The sequence below is a fragment of the Pipistrellus kuhlii genome, unplaced genomic scaffold (assembly GCF_014108245.1).
Source record: "Pipistrellus kuhlii isolate mPipKuh1 unplaced genomic scaffold, mPipKuh1.p scaffold_m20_p_18, whole genome shotgun sequence".
Taxonomy (NCBI): Eukaryota; Metazoa; Chordata; class Mammalia; order Chiroptera; family Vespertilionidae; genus Pipistrellus; species Pipistrellus kuhlii.
Window position 1 is genome coordinate 11,853,885 of NW_023425493.1, and position 16,426 is coordinate 11,870,310.

The 16,426-nt window shown below is 43.2% G+C and overlaps 1 protein-coding gene across 3 annotated transcripts in view; it reads left to right on the top strand.

Moving 5' to 3' along the window:
* The window catches only part of DTL (denticleless E3 ubiquitin protein ligase homolog), a 59,487-nt gene extending 50,800 nt beyond the window's left edge, over positions 1-8,687 (top strand). Inside the window, exons 16-17 of one of the 3 annotated variants that reach the window (XR_004988757.2) lie at positions 7,498-7,756; positions 8,548-8,687. The gene's annotated coding sequence lies outside the window, so the exon portion shown is untranslated. Of the gene's footprint in view, positions 1-4,765; positions 5,571-7,497; positions 7,757-8,547 lie in introns of those variants that run through there. The other 2 variants (XM_036442605.2, XM_036442606.2) reach the window with 2 other exon arrangements.
* Positions 8,688-16,426: the final 7,739 nt, after the last annotated feature.

Here is a 16,426-nt window from a genome sequence, read left to right on the forward strand (position 1 = left end):
CAGTTTTTGATTCAGGAAGTCTGCAGTGGAGCTTTAAAATTTGCATTTCTAACAAGTTCCCAGGCCAGGGTAACGCTGCTGGTCTGGGAATCACGCTTCGAGAGCCAATGGTGTGGAGAAAAGCCAGCATGTTGGGATGATTAGAGGAAGAAGAGCTTACTGAAGTGACTGAGAAGGAGCCATTTTAGGAAGGGACAGTCGAGGACAGAGTTTCAGGGAGTCAAACTGAATAAAGCCAAGCAAAATGAAGAAAAATAGTGTCAATTGCATTTGACAATTGAGCAGGAGCTCTGATGAAATTCAAATTCTCTTATGATGAGACATATTATAATATCCTACCCAGGTCCCCTAATCTTAACTCTACCACTTAACTAATTCTATGATTTAATGCAATTTACTTAATCTCTCTGAGCTCCAGTTTCCTTATTTTAAAAAAGAGAGAAAAGTAATAACAGTAATTTTCTCATTGACATGGGAGGTTTCTATGAGTTGGTATATGTAAAGTGCCAGGCATGTACCAAGTTTTAACTTTTATAATTGTTCTGTGGTTTCAGAATTCCTACCTTGACAAGCAAGTAGTGGGGATGAGTCAGACATGCATGGTCTTAATGGAATGGCTCAAACACCACAGAACAATTATACATTTCCAGCAGGGGTCAGTAATCTGGGAGCAAAAGCAAAGAAAGCTGACTTAGGGTTTACCCAAGTTGGGAAGTCAGCAAAGAAGGCCCCAGGGAAGAAGAAGGAATCCATGAGTACTCTGGGAACTGTAGTCCAAGGGGTTCAGACTCAGTATGGAGGAAGCAGGAGATTCTGGGAAGAGTGAACGGGTAAGGTAGAAATGCCTCACATAGAAATAAGGATGTTGTGGTCGGAGTAGGATGAGAATTTGAGATGGACCCTTCCAAATGTTGGCACAGTGAGTGACAGGTTGGGTCGAATTTAGGGACATAGGTAGTTTTTCAAAATGATGGAGAAGTTAGAGTATCAGAAGGATCAAAAATAGGTGGTAGGGATGAAGCGGCCAGGAAAGCTGTGAGGCAGGTGCTAAGCCACTGAGGAGGGTAAGAGAGTGCTGGAGATGGTAGATCTAAAGGACAGGGTGGCAGAAAGATAGATTTGTGTGCCCAGTTGGGATGGGGGATCCATGGTCTGGAGAATGCCAGCCTCTTCTCCTGATCTCAGTTGAGAACCAGGGAAGGAAGGAAAGTTGCCTACTCTGGAGAGGGCTGGGCTGGATAACAGGGCAAAGTGGGTTTTCATTTAGGATAAGGTGGGAAAGAGTGTGTGTTGAAAGTGAAAGATGGAGAAAGTAGGAAAGTGTGTTTACCGTTAAATGGTGCTGTACAGCCGGAGGCGGGGGAAGATGCTTTCAAAGGCCTAGAACAGAAGTGAAGCCCTGTCCTGTAATGAGATTATTGCCTGACGGGAAGTGAGAGTGGAGGCCAGGTCATGTCCCCAAACAGTTCTGCCTGAACCCACCACCGCCAGGACAGGGCCCTGCCAGAGGAAAGAGGGCTAGCCTCCTGGGTCAGTGCACTCGGCCTATTTCTGTACATTCAGGCTGCTGAGTAATGGCTCCAAAGGCAGTGCCAGCATCATACAGGGCACAAGGGGAAAGTGAGAAGTAGGGCTTGACACCTTATTTTGGGAGCTGTCGTCAAAGGCCCAGCCCTCTGGTTCTGTGTGCCTGACACTCAGCGGCAGCTCTCCCTCGGAGCCTGGAAAAGCAGTCCTGCAGGCTCTGGCTGAGGTGCCTGGGGAGCCGCGCCCTGTGAGAAAGAAGAGCTCTGGGGTGGTTTCCCCGAAGACAGCGAATTCTGAGCACTTCCCGAGGGAGACTTGCCACTCTGTCCTATTGGTCAATCCACCAGGCTAGTGCCTCAGCCTACAAGACTCTTAGGCGTGAACCCTGGCTCTCTTAAGTTACTGTGAAATGACCGTGACATGCAGGATAGTCACACTCGGCTCCAAAATGAGGTGTTGCGGTGCGCAGTTGGAGCTAGAAGGTAATTTGAGCTGGTTTCCAAAGGTGGGGAGCTGCCTACACTCTCTCACCCAATCCCCAGGGATGCACATGTGTGACTTCTAGCTGGGACTAGGGCTCAGTCTAATGTGGAAACAGTCACATGTACACAAAGGTCAAACCTGTGACCCCATGTGCATAGGGCTCTGGCAACTAGAGCCAACTGGCTCTGAGAACCTTTGGGACGAACCTTTGGGGGACTTGCTGCTGAACAGATAGTCTGAAGACTCGGCCCTGGAGACACTGGTGGATCTGTGATAGTACATCTGGTTGCCTTTAACCCCTAGTAATCCTTAGATCCATTTGAGGCCCTCAAGTCTGGAGTCTGGGTAAATCTTCATTAATATCTCAACTTCCTATATGCTTCCACGTTTTCTTAAAAAGTAAGCCTTGTTAATTTCTTGGGATTACCTCTTGGGAATTCAAATTCTTACCTTAAATACCCTGTAAAATAAGGGAGTTGAGATCCAAACACATTGAGTGTTTTGCATTGAATTACTAATAAAAAAAACTCTTCAGCACAGCAGTAATGAGAGACCAATGGGGTTTCTGCATCTTTCAGTTGGCCCAGCCCCCACCTGTTTGCTTTATTAGTGTCTGATGTATTAGGCTGCTAAGAGCCAAGCCATTGATGGGTACAGGCTCCTTTTCTATCCCTGCCACCTGTCTCGCTCTGACAGTCTTGGATATTACATTAGGCAGAGGTTTTTGTTGCACCGGGAACTTTTCTTACACATACCTCTGTGCTAACCCCAGCTGCGTGGGATTCTATGCAGCTCAGAGATTACTGTCCTGCAGTTAGGCTCTGGTGGTTCTTTTCTGTCATTGTTCTGTCAAGGGGGTTGCAAACTGACCTATAGGTAGAATGGCTATCTCTTGCATAGACATGCTCAGTTCTTTGTTCAGAATTCCATTAGAATTCTATGGTTACAGCAGGACTTACTCACTTATCAGATTAAATGCAATAATGTTGGGAGCATAAATTTCTACACTTCTCCTCTGATTCTGCTCTGTGTATCCCACTATCTTGCTCCTCCTTGTCCTCTCTCACTTGTTGACATTCTTTCATTTGCATGCAAACATTCTCTCATCCTGACTTGACTCCACCTGCACCTGGAGCCTTTTCCTGGAAATGCAAGCATCACCTTTAGGCCTAGACCACATGTGTCAAACACAAGGCCCGTGGGCCAAATCCGTCCCGCCAGGCCTTGCAATGTGGCCCGCACCGCACTGTCATCACTGCACTCCCCACTGTCATCACTGCACTCCACTGCGTTTCCATCACAATGACAGTTTATGACTGTTCAGTAAACCATTTGGCCCGCGATTTAGGCTGGATTTTAGATTTTGGCCCCTTCTCTGATTGAGTTCGACACCCCTAGTAGACAATGGTTTCTTCCTAGACAATGGTCTATGCTTGTACCTCTGCCACTGCCGGTTCTGTGTACACACAGACTTTCAGTTGGGTGACCGTGCATTAAGCCAGGCCAGCTGTCCTGAACCCTTCCTAATCTGGAGTCACATTCCCACAGCTGGGCTTCTTTGGGATCATTATGCAGTACTATGCTAAATACCTTACATAGATAATCTCACTAATCTTTTTCATTTGTTCAGATCATAACTTTTTGTTTCTAATTAAAAACTTTTTTCTTGTTGATAAAAAGAGGAATGCCTTCTCATTAGAAGCATGTTATAATTTAATTTACATTATTTTTCTTTAACTTTAGCTTTATTGAGGTATAATAGACGTATAAACTATAAGATATTTAAAGTTTGCATTATTATCTTATATATTTATCCTTTTTTTGGTGACAACATTTAAATTCTAATCTCTTAGCAAATTTCAATTACACAATATAGTATTATTAACTGTAATGATCATAATATACATTAGATCCTCAGGTCTTATTCATATTACAGTTGAAACTTTATACCTTTTTACCAATCTCTCCCTATTAGGTCCTTTTCTACCCCCTGTTTCTATGAGTTTAACCTTTTTTGTTAGATTTCACATATAAGTGATACCATGCAGTATTTGTCTTTCTCTGCCTGGCTTATTTCACCCAGCACAATGCCTCAGGGTTCATCTATGTTGTTTCAAAAGCAGGATTTCCTTCTTTGCTATGGCTGAATATTATTTCATTCCACATACACCACATCTTCTTTAGTTACCCATCCATTGATGGCTTTGGAAACAGGCTGGCCTTGGGAAGAAAGCCATCCCTCACTATCACCCCAACATTCATACTCCGACCAACCAGGGAAAGGCCAACCCCATTTTTTCTGTGTGTCTTTGCTTCCTCTGGGCAGGGAATCCAATTTAAATGATAAGCCACTGGCCAGCTGACAAGAACTGGTGCATTTGCCATCTCTTGGCCTGTTACTTCATCTAGACCCTAAGAGTTGAACAGGATGATTTCCAAGGCCTGATTGGGGAGCTTTATTCACACATCAGCTGAGCCCACAGTGGCTCACCCCTGTATTCACTCTCTCTCCTCTGTTCTCTAGTAGAAGCCGTGGCTGAGGCCGATGCCTGAGCTGGAACCTGATTTCATCACTCCTTTCATCCTCCTCCACCAGCCCTTCCCTTCCCAAAGCCAACTCTAGCCCAGTGACCAAGTTAGGAATGTCACACATGCACAAATTATAACTTGGCTGCCCTGTTTCTCCTCCTTGGATAAAAAGCCCAGAGCAGAGCTGAGGACAATAAGTGTTTCCATTCTCTGTTGCTTTCCACAGAAGCCAAGAGCCAATGGAAAGCGAAGTCCCGTTGCTTCTTAGACAGTCTTGGCACCAGAGTATCAAGTGAGTTGGAGCATTAAAGAAGGCTGTTTTGTCCTCACTAGATGCTAACAGTGAGGTCAAGCCCTGTCCCTCCATGTACTCACAAGCACAGTATGGATCAAGAAGCAGCACATATAAAAAAGACCTTTCTGAAGACTGAAGGGGATTGTTCCTGACAAGTCAGCAGGAAAGGCAAACGGCTTATGGGGAACTAAGTTCTAGTGGTGACTGTGTCAGGCTAACAAAGGGCCCACAATCCCAGGGACAGGAAGTTTGGAAGGTGAACTGCAGGGAAACTCATTTACTGGTGACAGAGGAACCACCCTCTTCCTTTTCCCCTCTGGCTGTGCTTCCACAGAAGAGGCAGGCAGCTTGCTAATCCCCAGCCCTGAAAGCAAGTGGGAGAAATTTTTCATCTCTCCTGTATGGCTAGATCCCAAACCCTGATGAATCAACCTATCTGCTTCCTTATTTCTTGCACCCAAACAACCACATACTACTAAAGGAAGTCTCACCATCAGGCAGTTTGCTTTCAGTATAACTCAGGATCACTAGCCCCACATGGAATGAAGGGATGGCTAAAAATTTTACATTTCCCTGGTCAGCTTGCACTCCTAACCAACAAGAGCTGTTTCCAACCTTCTCCACTTTCCTGCTCTCCTAAGGACTCTGGTACTCCTACCTCACTCTCCATATGTCTTTGAGTTCTTCCTTTATGCTACCAAATGTTTTAAACCTATTTGCACCTTTACTTTTTCTTCTTTAAAAAAATTGTTTCAATTATTGTTTATGGTCAATATTAGTTTCAGGTATACAGCATAGTGGTTAGACATACACAGGTGTCCCCCCAAAATGTATACACACTTCGAATAATTATAAAGACAGCGTTAATTAAAATACATGTCATTTTCAAAATGTACTAGGATCAGCTATTAAATTGTGTATACATTTTTGTATTTTACAAAGTGTTCCCCTCAATATTCCCAGTACCCACCTGGCACCATGCATAATTATTACAATGTTATTGACTATATTCCCTATGTTGTACTTTACATCCCTGTGACTATTCTGTAACTATCACTTTGTACTTCTTTAAAAAGTATATATTTTATTGAGTTTTTACAGAGAGGAAGAGAGAGGGATAGAAAGCTAGAAACCTCAATGAGAGAGAAACATCGATCAGCTGCCTCCTGCACACCCCCCACTGGGGATGTGCCCACAACCAAGGTACATGCCCCTGACCAGAATCAAACCTGGGACCTTTCAGTCCACAGGCCGATGCTCTATCCACTGAGCCAAACTGGTTTCGGCTCACTTTGTACTTCTTAATTCCTTCATCTTTTTCACCCAGTCCTTCAACCTCTCTCCCTTCTGGTAACCATCAGTCTGTTCTCTGTATCTATGAGTCACTTTACATTTGTTTATTTTGTTCTTTAGATTCCATATATGTGGCCTTCTTCCACATACAAATGAAATTGTGTGGTATTTGCTTTCCTCTGACTACTTATTTCACTTAGCATAATACCTTATAAGTCCATCCATATTGTGGCAAATGGTAAGCTTTTATCTTTTTAATGGCCGAGTAATATTCAATTGTATGTATGTACTACAACCTTTTTATTCACTCATCTACTGATGGGCACTTGTCATCCTTTCTTCTTGCTTCCTGTTACAAATGAAGAGTTTTCCTTCTTACTAACCAAGAACAATTCCACCACTTGTGTTTTATAGCCTATCCTCCCCAGCTTTCCTGAACCTTATCTGTAATTTATCCATACTCTCGCTTGTGTATCCAGTCTCTCCCTTTGGATCCATCTTACAGTTATTTAAATAAGTTCATATCTCTCTCAATAATAAAAGAATACCTGACATACATCCTCTATTTGTTGCCTTCTTTCTCTATACAATCTAATTCCTCAAAATAGTTCCACTTTCTCACCTCCCATTTACCCTTCAACCCACTCCAATCTGGCTCTTGCTCTCATTGTTCTACTGAAACAACTCTTGCCATGGCCATCAGTGATATCCATGGTTAATACAGCGATCATCTTTCAGTCCTCATCTTGCCTCTTCAGCATTTGATTCTGTTGAATAGTTAAATGATCATTCCCTCTTTCTTTAAAAAAATATCCCCTTGGTTTCTATGGTTCAACATGCTTCCTGTGTAATTTCTATATCTTTGATCACTCAGTCTCCTGTACAGGCCATCTACCTCTACCTAGCCATTAATGTTATTATAGAATTCAAGATATAGCATTCTCTTTAAGTCTGTTTATTTTAAAGTGCTTTAAACACTATACTCTGTCCTGCCTTGTTAAAATGTTTAGATCATCAGTATATTACAAATATCTTCTGCAAAGTTATTTTAATGAGTGTAATTATGGATGTACCTTAATTTATTCAATCGCCTATTGTTGATCATGTGGGTCATTTCTAATGTTTTTACTTTTATAAATAGTACAGTGTTCCACATCCCTATACAATCCTTTTCCCACATGACTACATGAATGATGCTAATATTAATTACTACTATCCAGTCAATAATAAATTGCTATGAGGAAATTGGAGGTCAGTAACATAGAGGACAGCCACCAAGGTTGCGCACACAGCAGTACTGTGCGGGACTGAATCTAGGCAGAAAAAAATGGCTTGTTTTAAAGAGATATATTTGCTATTTTCCTGTTCAGAGCACTCAACCTGCGAGGTACCACCACAGTTGATAAAGATTCTGGCCAAGACACTCTTCACTCTGGAAGTCATGAGCCATTTGCCTTATTCCCACCCTAAACTTCGGCAGAGGAATCAGTCCTGATGGTGCCAGATGGATCTCAAATGACTCCAGAGGACTGTGAGGACATGGACTGGCTAAAACAATTTCCAAGGCCTGAGAGCAGTCCTGGAACTGATCTGTTAAGGCTAGACTTGGATGGCCACATTACAAAACAGGTCAGCAGAAATCCCTGCCAGAAAAGCAGCAAGAGTAGGTTGGGTGATGCCGGGACCGGTTTAGCTCAATTGATAGAGCGTCGGCTTGGGGACTGAAGGGACCCGGGTTCGATTCTGGTCAAGGGCATGTACCTTGGTTGCGGGCATATCCCCAGTAGGGGGTGTGCAAGAGGCAACTGATCGATGACTCTCTCTCATCGATGTTTCTAACTCTATATCTCTCTCCCTTCCTCTCTGTACAAAATCAATAAAATATATATTTTTTTTTTAAAAAGAGTAGGTTGGTTGAGCAGATAGGATGGGGCATAGAATGGGGAGTGAGAGAATTGTGTGGATGGGGGAGAGGGAGAGGTGGCACAAACAACTCGGTTCCTCTTCATCTCCCCAAATAATATTGGAGTGCCCCAAGGCTCAGTCTCTGGTCTTCTCTTTTCTGTCTACACTCCTTTAGTGATCTCATTGAGAACCAACACTATCTACACAGAGACAATCCCCAATTTTATATTTCTAGCCTGATCTCCAGCTTGATCACCTGACTCATATTTAACTGAAAAGTCGATATCCTTACCTGAATGTCTAACAGGCATCTCAAATTTAACATTTTTAAAAACTAAACCCCTAATTTTGTCTTGCTCCCACTCCCCAATTCTGATCTAACCGCAGATAATGGCAAGAACTCTCTTTTAGTTTCAGGCCAAAAACCTGAAGTCATCCTTAGCGTCTCTTTTTTTTCTGACAACCTACCTTCAACTCAATCAAATCCTGTTGGCTTTCTCTTAAAATATACTCAGGGTGTGCTTCCACCCATAAAAACAAGACTTAATCTCTCACCATAAACAATGGAAAAACTGGATCGAAGTACTACTATTTCCAGATGTTGGATGAGAGGCCATACCGGATTGTGATCCCTAAAGGAAAGAAAACAAATGAGGTGAGCCCTCAACTGTGAAAACAATTTTCAGATTGCTCAGCCCCCAGTATGGCATCATTGCAATTTTACAGATTGTTTAGGAAAAACCCTAACAGAGCCCATTGGTCTTGCTGAGTTGAAGAGAAAGAGATTACAGTTTGGGGAAGCTGACTTGGCTAGAATTCACTATAAAAATGCCAAAAGGGAAGGAGCTACACAGAGGAAGAACTTCATATAAGAAGTTGAGTCTTTGGCTGAATATACTCTGCATACATAAGGTGACACTTCTCAAGGTCGAGCCAAAGAACCACTGCTGGCAAAGAACAGTTACTAGGAAGCTGGGAGCTGAAAAATTCCTAGAAATCATGTAGGGTTAGGAATCGTGCAAGTTCTCAACAGCCAGAATAGAGAAATCTTGTTGTGGCAGATTGTATTTTCTAAAGGTGACTCAGTATTTCCCACATACTTCTCTACAAGGTGATCCTGCCATTCACACATCAAGAGGTAAGAGTCTGGTCCTGGCCACGTAGCTCAGTTAGTTAGAGCATCATCTGCCAAGATTGAAGGTTCAATCCCCAGTCGGGGCACATATAAGAATCAACCAATGAATGCATAAATAAGGGGAACAAAATCAAAATAAAAATTTTTTAAGGTAGAATCTGATTCTCTTGGAAGCTTGTGACTGCTACAAATTGAATATGGTAGTATTGCCATGTTAACTTGGAGGCTAGGTTGGAAAGGCTCTGTAGCTTCCAGTCACCTTTGTCATCTACACGACCTCTCCCTTAGCTCACACTTGTAGCCACATGAGCCTTATGACTAACTGACAGGAGGATAAAGTCATACTTTGTTCATGGATGGGTCAAGCCACAAATGGACTGCTTGCTTCATTATAGCCCATCCAGGGGTCACTGTGAAAAACAGGTGAGTCAGTGCTAGCTGGTTTGGCTCAGTGGCTAGAGCGTGGACTGAAGGGTCCCAGGTTCAATTCTGGCCAAGGGCACATGCCTGGGTTACGGGCTCAATCCCCAGTAGGGGCCATGTAAGAGACAACTGATCAATGATTCTCATCATTGATCTCTCTCTCTCTCTCTCTCTCTCTCTCTCTCTCTCTCTCTCTCTCTCTCTCTCTCTCCCCCCCCCCTTCCCTTTCTCTCTTAAACCAATAAAGAAAAAAAAAATTATTTATTTTTATTTTTTTTTTAAGAAAAGTGGGTGAGGTGAAATCTTCACAGTAGACAGCACATTCATGTATCTGTCATTCTCTTGTGAGCAAAGAGAAATAACCTAAGGTAAGGAATATAAAAGGACTCACAGGTGGTGGTGAATGGCCTGGCTCTATGGGTCTAGGCTCTGGGAAGGAAAAAGAAGATAAGGGACAAGGAGGCCTGGAGGAGAGGCAAGTGGATAGTCCTATGGAAGTGGGCATGAAGCATGAAGATATTTTTTACTACATTTCAATGACCACCAGAAAACAGCTGCCAATAAACGCCCAAGTAGACAGAATGACTTAGCCACTTGATGTCAGATAGTTTCGCCATTGGCCATCTCAGTGCAAACTCCAATCACAAAGGCTAGTCCATCTACTTTCATCACAGATGACCAACATGGTAGGAACAGAAACTAACGCTTAGTACCCCACGTGGCACCATTCTTCAATTTGTGGCAAGTTGATTACACTGGGCTTTTTCACCCTGGAAGAGGAAACAGTTTATCTTGACTAGGATTAAGACATTTTATTGACTCAAAATGGATCATGGACTTACATGTAACATTAAAAGCTATAAAAGTTTTAGAAAACAGAACAGGAGAAAATATTTGGGAACTAGGGGCCAAGCAAGAATTCTTTGACTTCACACCAAGAGCATGATCCATACAAGAGAACATTGATAAATTTGACCTTGGCAAAACTAAATATTTCATTCTGTGGAAGATCCTGTGAAGAGGATGAAAAGACAACTACAATTGGGAGAAAATATAAACAAGGTACATCTCTGACAAAGGATTACTATTTAAAATATATAAAGAACTCTGCACTCACTAGGGGGGAAAAATCCAATTAGAAAATGGGTAAAAGATATGAGCATACATTTTACTGAAGAATATATACAGATGACAAATAAGTACATGGGAAGGTGTGTTCAATATCATTAGCCATTAGAGAAATACAAACTAAAGTTGCACACTTAATTAAAATAAAAAATATTGTAGTTGCCTGGCTGGCGTGGCTCAGTGGTTGAGTGTCAGCCTATGAACCGGGAGTTCATGGTTCATTCCCGATCGGGGGACATGCCCAGGTGACGGGCTTTATCCCCAGTGTGGGGTATGCAGGAGGCAGCAGATCAGTGATTCTGTCTCATCATTGATGTTTCTTTCTATCTCCTCCTCTCCCTTTCTCTCTGAAATAAATAAATTTTAAAATTTGTGATAACATCAAATGCTGATGAAGATGAAAAACTGGATCGCTCGCATGTTGATGGGACTGTAAATTGATACTGCTGCACTAGAAAAAAAATCGGCAGTTTTTTTTTTAACAAAACTAAATTTGCAATTACCATATGACCCAGCAGTTGCACTCTTGAGCATTTATCCCAGAGAAATTAAGACTTATGTTCACACAGAAACCTGTACACATGTTTATAAAAGCTTTATTCACTTCAGCCAAAACTGGAAGCAGCCCCAGATGTCCTTCAAACTGGTATATTCATACTCCATAAAAAGTATGAGCAATTGATGAACACAACTTGGATGAATCTTCAGGGAATTTATTCTGAATTTAAAAAGCCATTCCAAAGGTTATGCACTATATGATTCTGTTTCTAAAACATCTTTGAAATGAAAAATATTTAGAATGGAGAACAGATTAATGGTTGACGTGGGTTAAAAGTGGGAGAAAAGAGAGACAAATGTGGTTATAAGAGGCCAACACAGGGATCCTTTTGGGTTGAAACTATTCTGTATGTTGATTATGGTGGTGGATACCTACACAAAAATTATATAGAACTAAACACGTGTGCACATACATACAAATGAGTACATTGTATTCATGTTCATATCCTGGTTGTGACACTGTACAATAGTTTTGCAGATGTACCATTGAAAGAAACTGGATAGCCGAAACCGGTTTGGCTCAATGGATAGAGCGTCGGCTTGGGGACTGAAAGGTCCCGGGTTCGATTCCGGTCAAGGGCATGTACCTTGGTTGCGGGCATATCCCCAGTAGGGGGTGTGCAAGAGGCAGCTGATCGATGACTCTCTCTCATTGATGTTTCCAACTATTTCTCTCCCTTCCTCTCTGTACAAAATCAATAAAATATATTTTAAAAAAGAAAAAGAAACTGGATAAAAGAGTATATGGGATTTCTGTTTTAATTTTTATAACTGCATGCACACTTACAATTATCAAATAAAGATTTAATAAAAACAACATATGCCTGGTTGATATTCCAGATTTGGATTTGTCTTTCCAACTTGCAGAGCCTTGGTCAACACCACAATCCAGAGGCTTATTGAGCATTAGATCCGCTGACATGGAGTCAAACATAAGCTTGCCTTGGATCGTCTGTCTCACTTTTGAGCAAAGAAGGTGTGGAGTGGTCACATGACCATGTATCCCCTAATCCTATCGTATACCCAGACGTTGCTAGCAAGATAGTGGTGAAATGGCTGCTTACAGATGCAGTTGAGGCACCAACATGGAGTTGATATCCTGCAAAGTTGAGGTCTTGTTCTCTAGGATGTGGTCTCACCCTAACCAGCAACCATTATTTTACTGTGTCTCCAATAAGCAGAATACATAGGTCCAGGAACCAAGAAGTGGACCTGCTCACCATCACTCCAGTGACCTCCTTGAGAAATGTTTGCTTCTAGCCCTACAACTTTAGACTGTGGGCCTGGAGATCCTGGTTGCCAAAGAAAGAGTGCTTCTACCAGGATGAGGTATAGTAGGATTTCCAGTAAGCTAGAAGCCATTGGCTGCTGCTGGTCACTTCAGAATTCTAATGCCAAGAGACGGACAGAAAAGGAAAGTCTCACCACTAGGCCGAAGTGATTGACCTGTTCATCAGGATGTGATAGCCTGTTACCCTGTGGGGACAAAGAAGAATGCTGGCACTCATGTGATCCATTGGGATATCGCCTAATACTCCCCCTCCTGATTAAAAAGGTAAATGGAAAGCAGCTTTGATCTGAGAAGGGCATGGTGACCCACTGCTTAGATCCTTGGGGATGAGAATCTGGATCGCACCAGCAGGTAAGCCATTTGGAACAGTGGAAGTGCCTGCCAAGGATGAGGGGACCCTGGAATGTGTAGTATAGGAGGGAGGTTATCAGTATTGGTTGGGGGGTCTCAAGACTAGCTGCAGTAGTGGGGATAGAAGTAGGGATGACTAGTTCATGCCACTAACCTTTCATAAGTTTCCCAAGTAAACAGATGAACCAGAACCCTGGGGAATCTGTTTCCAGGTGGAATGGATTTGAATGTGGATACTATGCTATGCCATCCAGGTCCCCGCATCAGGACTAAGACACACTTTCCCTCAACTTTGAGTAGTGTTGCCCTTGATGGCTCACAGCTGTATCCCTCTCTGGGCAATGCTGTCAACTGAGGGAGCTTCCTTGACTCACTTCTACACCCGCCACTAGAGGCAGCCCACACCCAGAAACGAGTCAGTGTGAGACTGGTGCTTCCATTTGAGACATCTCTACAAAGCATCTCAGAATTAACTTGTTCAAAACCAAACTCTTGGAGTCCTCACTAAACCTGTCCCCCTTCTCCATTTCCGTAAGTGCCAATTCCATGCTTCAGTTGTTCAGTCCAAAAGCTGGGATCTTTGGCTCCTCTCTGTTTATCTGATTACCTGGATATCTGATATGCCAGTGATCTTGTTGGCTGTACAATTGTTCCACTTCTCTGCACCACTTCTCCATATCCACAATTGTTCCACTTCTCTGCACCACAACTGCTACCCCTCCGGTACCAACCCCTAAAGGTTCTCACCTGGAACACACTGTAGCCTCCTAGCTGGCCTCCCTGCTTTGGCGCTTGCCTCCTGTCTATTCCATGCAAGTAGCCAAGTGATCTAAGAGCTGAGCTAGATAATCACTCTAACAAATTCTTCTAGTGGCTTCTCATCGCACTCAGACTGCAAGCTAAAACTTTTACAACAAAGCCCTTCATGATCTGGCCCTGTGCCACCTGTCTGACCTCATCTCCTGCCACTCTTCCCCTCCCTGTTCCTGCCCAGCCGCAGGTCTCCTGCGGTTCCTCAAGCACCCCAAAGATGCTCCTGCCTCGTGGTCTCTGCACTTGCCTCTCCTTCCTGGAATGCTGTTCCCTGAGATAGCCACATGGCTCCATCCCTCATTTCCTTTGGAGCTCTGTTCCAATATCTCAAAGACATGTTTTCTGACCATGTTATATGTAGTGGCAAACTCCATTCTCACCTTATCACCACTCCATTCCTACCTTATTCCTACGCACTTACCACCTGACATAATTTTTTGGTTTCTTGTCTATTTCCCTCCACTAGAAGATAAGCTACAATTTTTGTTCATTGCACTATGTCTTCAGTTCCTGTTACAAGTCTTGGCATGTAGTAAATGCTAAAAAGAAAAAAAAAAAAAAAAAAAAAAAAAAAAAAAAAAATTCATTGGATAAACCAATAAATTTTGTATGACCCTGTCTACTCAAAACAGCTACATCCTGAAATGCACATACACTGGGGCCTCCACAGGAACACCAGTAGTCGTATGCAGTGCACACCCTTACTGACCCAGTAAACATGTTAGGGTTTTGAATTCTCTCCTGAACCATCTGGGACTCAAAGATTCAGGAAGAAGGAAGAGAGCCAAGCCCATGGCAATGGCTCACGGTTTGACACCAGAGGCAAACTCTTAGGCATGCCATGACCCATGATTTTAGGGGCCCACAAAATTTCTAATTTTAATTTTGTTAAATCATAAGAAAAATGAGTATAATAATAATTACATATTAATAAATCTAGCTTGAAAGTCAACGGACCCCTGCCTGACAGCTAACCTGAAAGGCTCTGGCTAATATCAAGTGCCAGCAGAGCAGGGAGATACAGAAAAACTAACGTTCAGCATGCTTTCTCACTTGCCAACCAGCCTAGCTTTTTAGTCCCAGGCTATAAAAGGGAAACTGAAGCCCCGAAAAGGGAAATGATTTTGCCAGGGCCATCAAGATAGTAAATAGCCATGCTAAGATTTGAGCCTAGGATACCAAGCCACAGGTTACCTTGCCACACTGCAGCTGCCAACTGGAACCTGCAAAGCCTCAGAGAGGATGTTAGACACTTCTCTGATCTGCCTCTGCCTGCCAAAGGCTGCCCACACTGGGCCCTGCCCCCCTGACTCACCCTTGCTCCACCCTGCAATCCAAATTTCCCTCGTGTACCTCATTCCCCAGTGCCAAGCCCGTGCCTCACCCCTAGCTCTCTGTCTTAATCATGGAACTTTGGGGAATAAGGTCAAATGGTAATACCCCACCCTATTACGGGGCAGGTCTGGCTCCCTCTCCAGCCTGTCAGTCCTTCCAGAGAACAGTAACTTGGCCCGCAGAAGAAAAGAGCAGCCAGGGAGGGACTCATCCTTACTATTCCCACCACAGGCTGGGTGCCAGGTTCTCCCAGTTTATGCCCATAAAAAGGTCTGCAAAGACTGAGGGCCTCTTCTAGACACCTAGTCCTTCCCAGCAAGCTCAGGGGCAAGTTCTTTCCTGAGGTCCAAGCAGAGGCTCTCTAAGGGAGCCCCCCTATCGGTCTCTCCTCAATCCCTGCTTTTATTTGGTAAACCCTCAAATAGGAGCACTCCGGTAATGTTCAGTATCCAGGAGAGCTAGAAAGGACATGGGCTTGGGAACAGAAGACCCGAGTTGAATTTCAGCTCTGCAGATAAATAACTTTTCCAAATGTAAATGAAACGTGCTAACACGCGAAAAGGACAGAAGGCCCCTTAAGTGGTTAGCACAGAGCCTGGAGTTGAGTCGCAGCAATAAACGGTAGTGATGTGTTATGCCCAGTACGCCTTCCGCTCTAATTGGCCTGGCTTCGTGGGGGTTGTGTTTCGGGATTTCTCATTAATTGGTTACACATTCATTGAACACTTGCGGTATTGGGCCACTATGTGAGCATTGGAGACGTGATTTAGAAAAGAAGAAATCTGTGCCTTTTGAGATCTTGTGCTCTAATGGGAGTTTTGGAGAAGTGAACAGTCATCTCCAGTTCAGTGTGGTAATTGCCCAGCTCTGGATCTCAGTCGATGCTGTTGCCATCAGGGAACCAAAAAGTCAGATGGTAGGAAAGCAATTAGCCTCCAAAGGTCAGATAGTGCATAGGTAAACAACAGAAAACCAATCCTTTAGTAAAGAAAATGGACCAGAATAGCTAGTAAAAATTTGTCCATTTTATATAAAGTAGGATGTATAGTCCTAGCTGTTTCTGGTTATTCCATTTAAGAGTGAATCCCATAGAAGGGTCCCAGCCTTAAAAACTAGCCTTAGAAAACTAGAGTTTTCTTTTCTTTTTAATATTCTTTTAATTTTATTTTCTATTGACTTCAGAGAGGAAAGGAGAGAGAGAGAGAGACTCAATGATGAGAAAGAATCACTGATTGGCTGCCTCCAGCATGCCTCCTACTGGGAGCCCACAACCCGGGCATGTGCCCTAACCAGGAATCAAACTGTGACTTTCTGATTCATAGGTCAAAACTCAAACACTGAGCCACACCAGCCAGGCTAG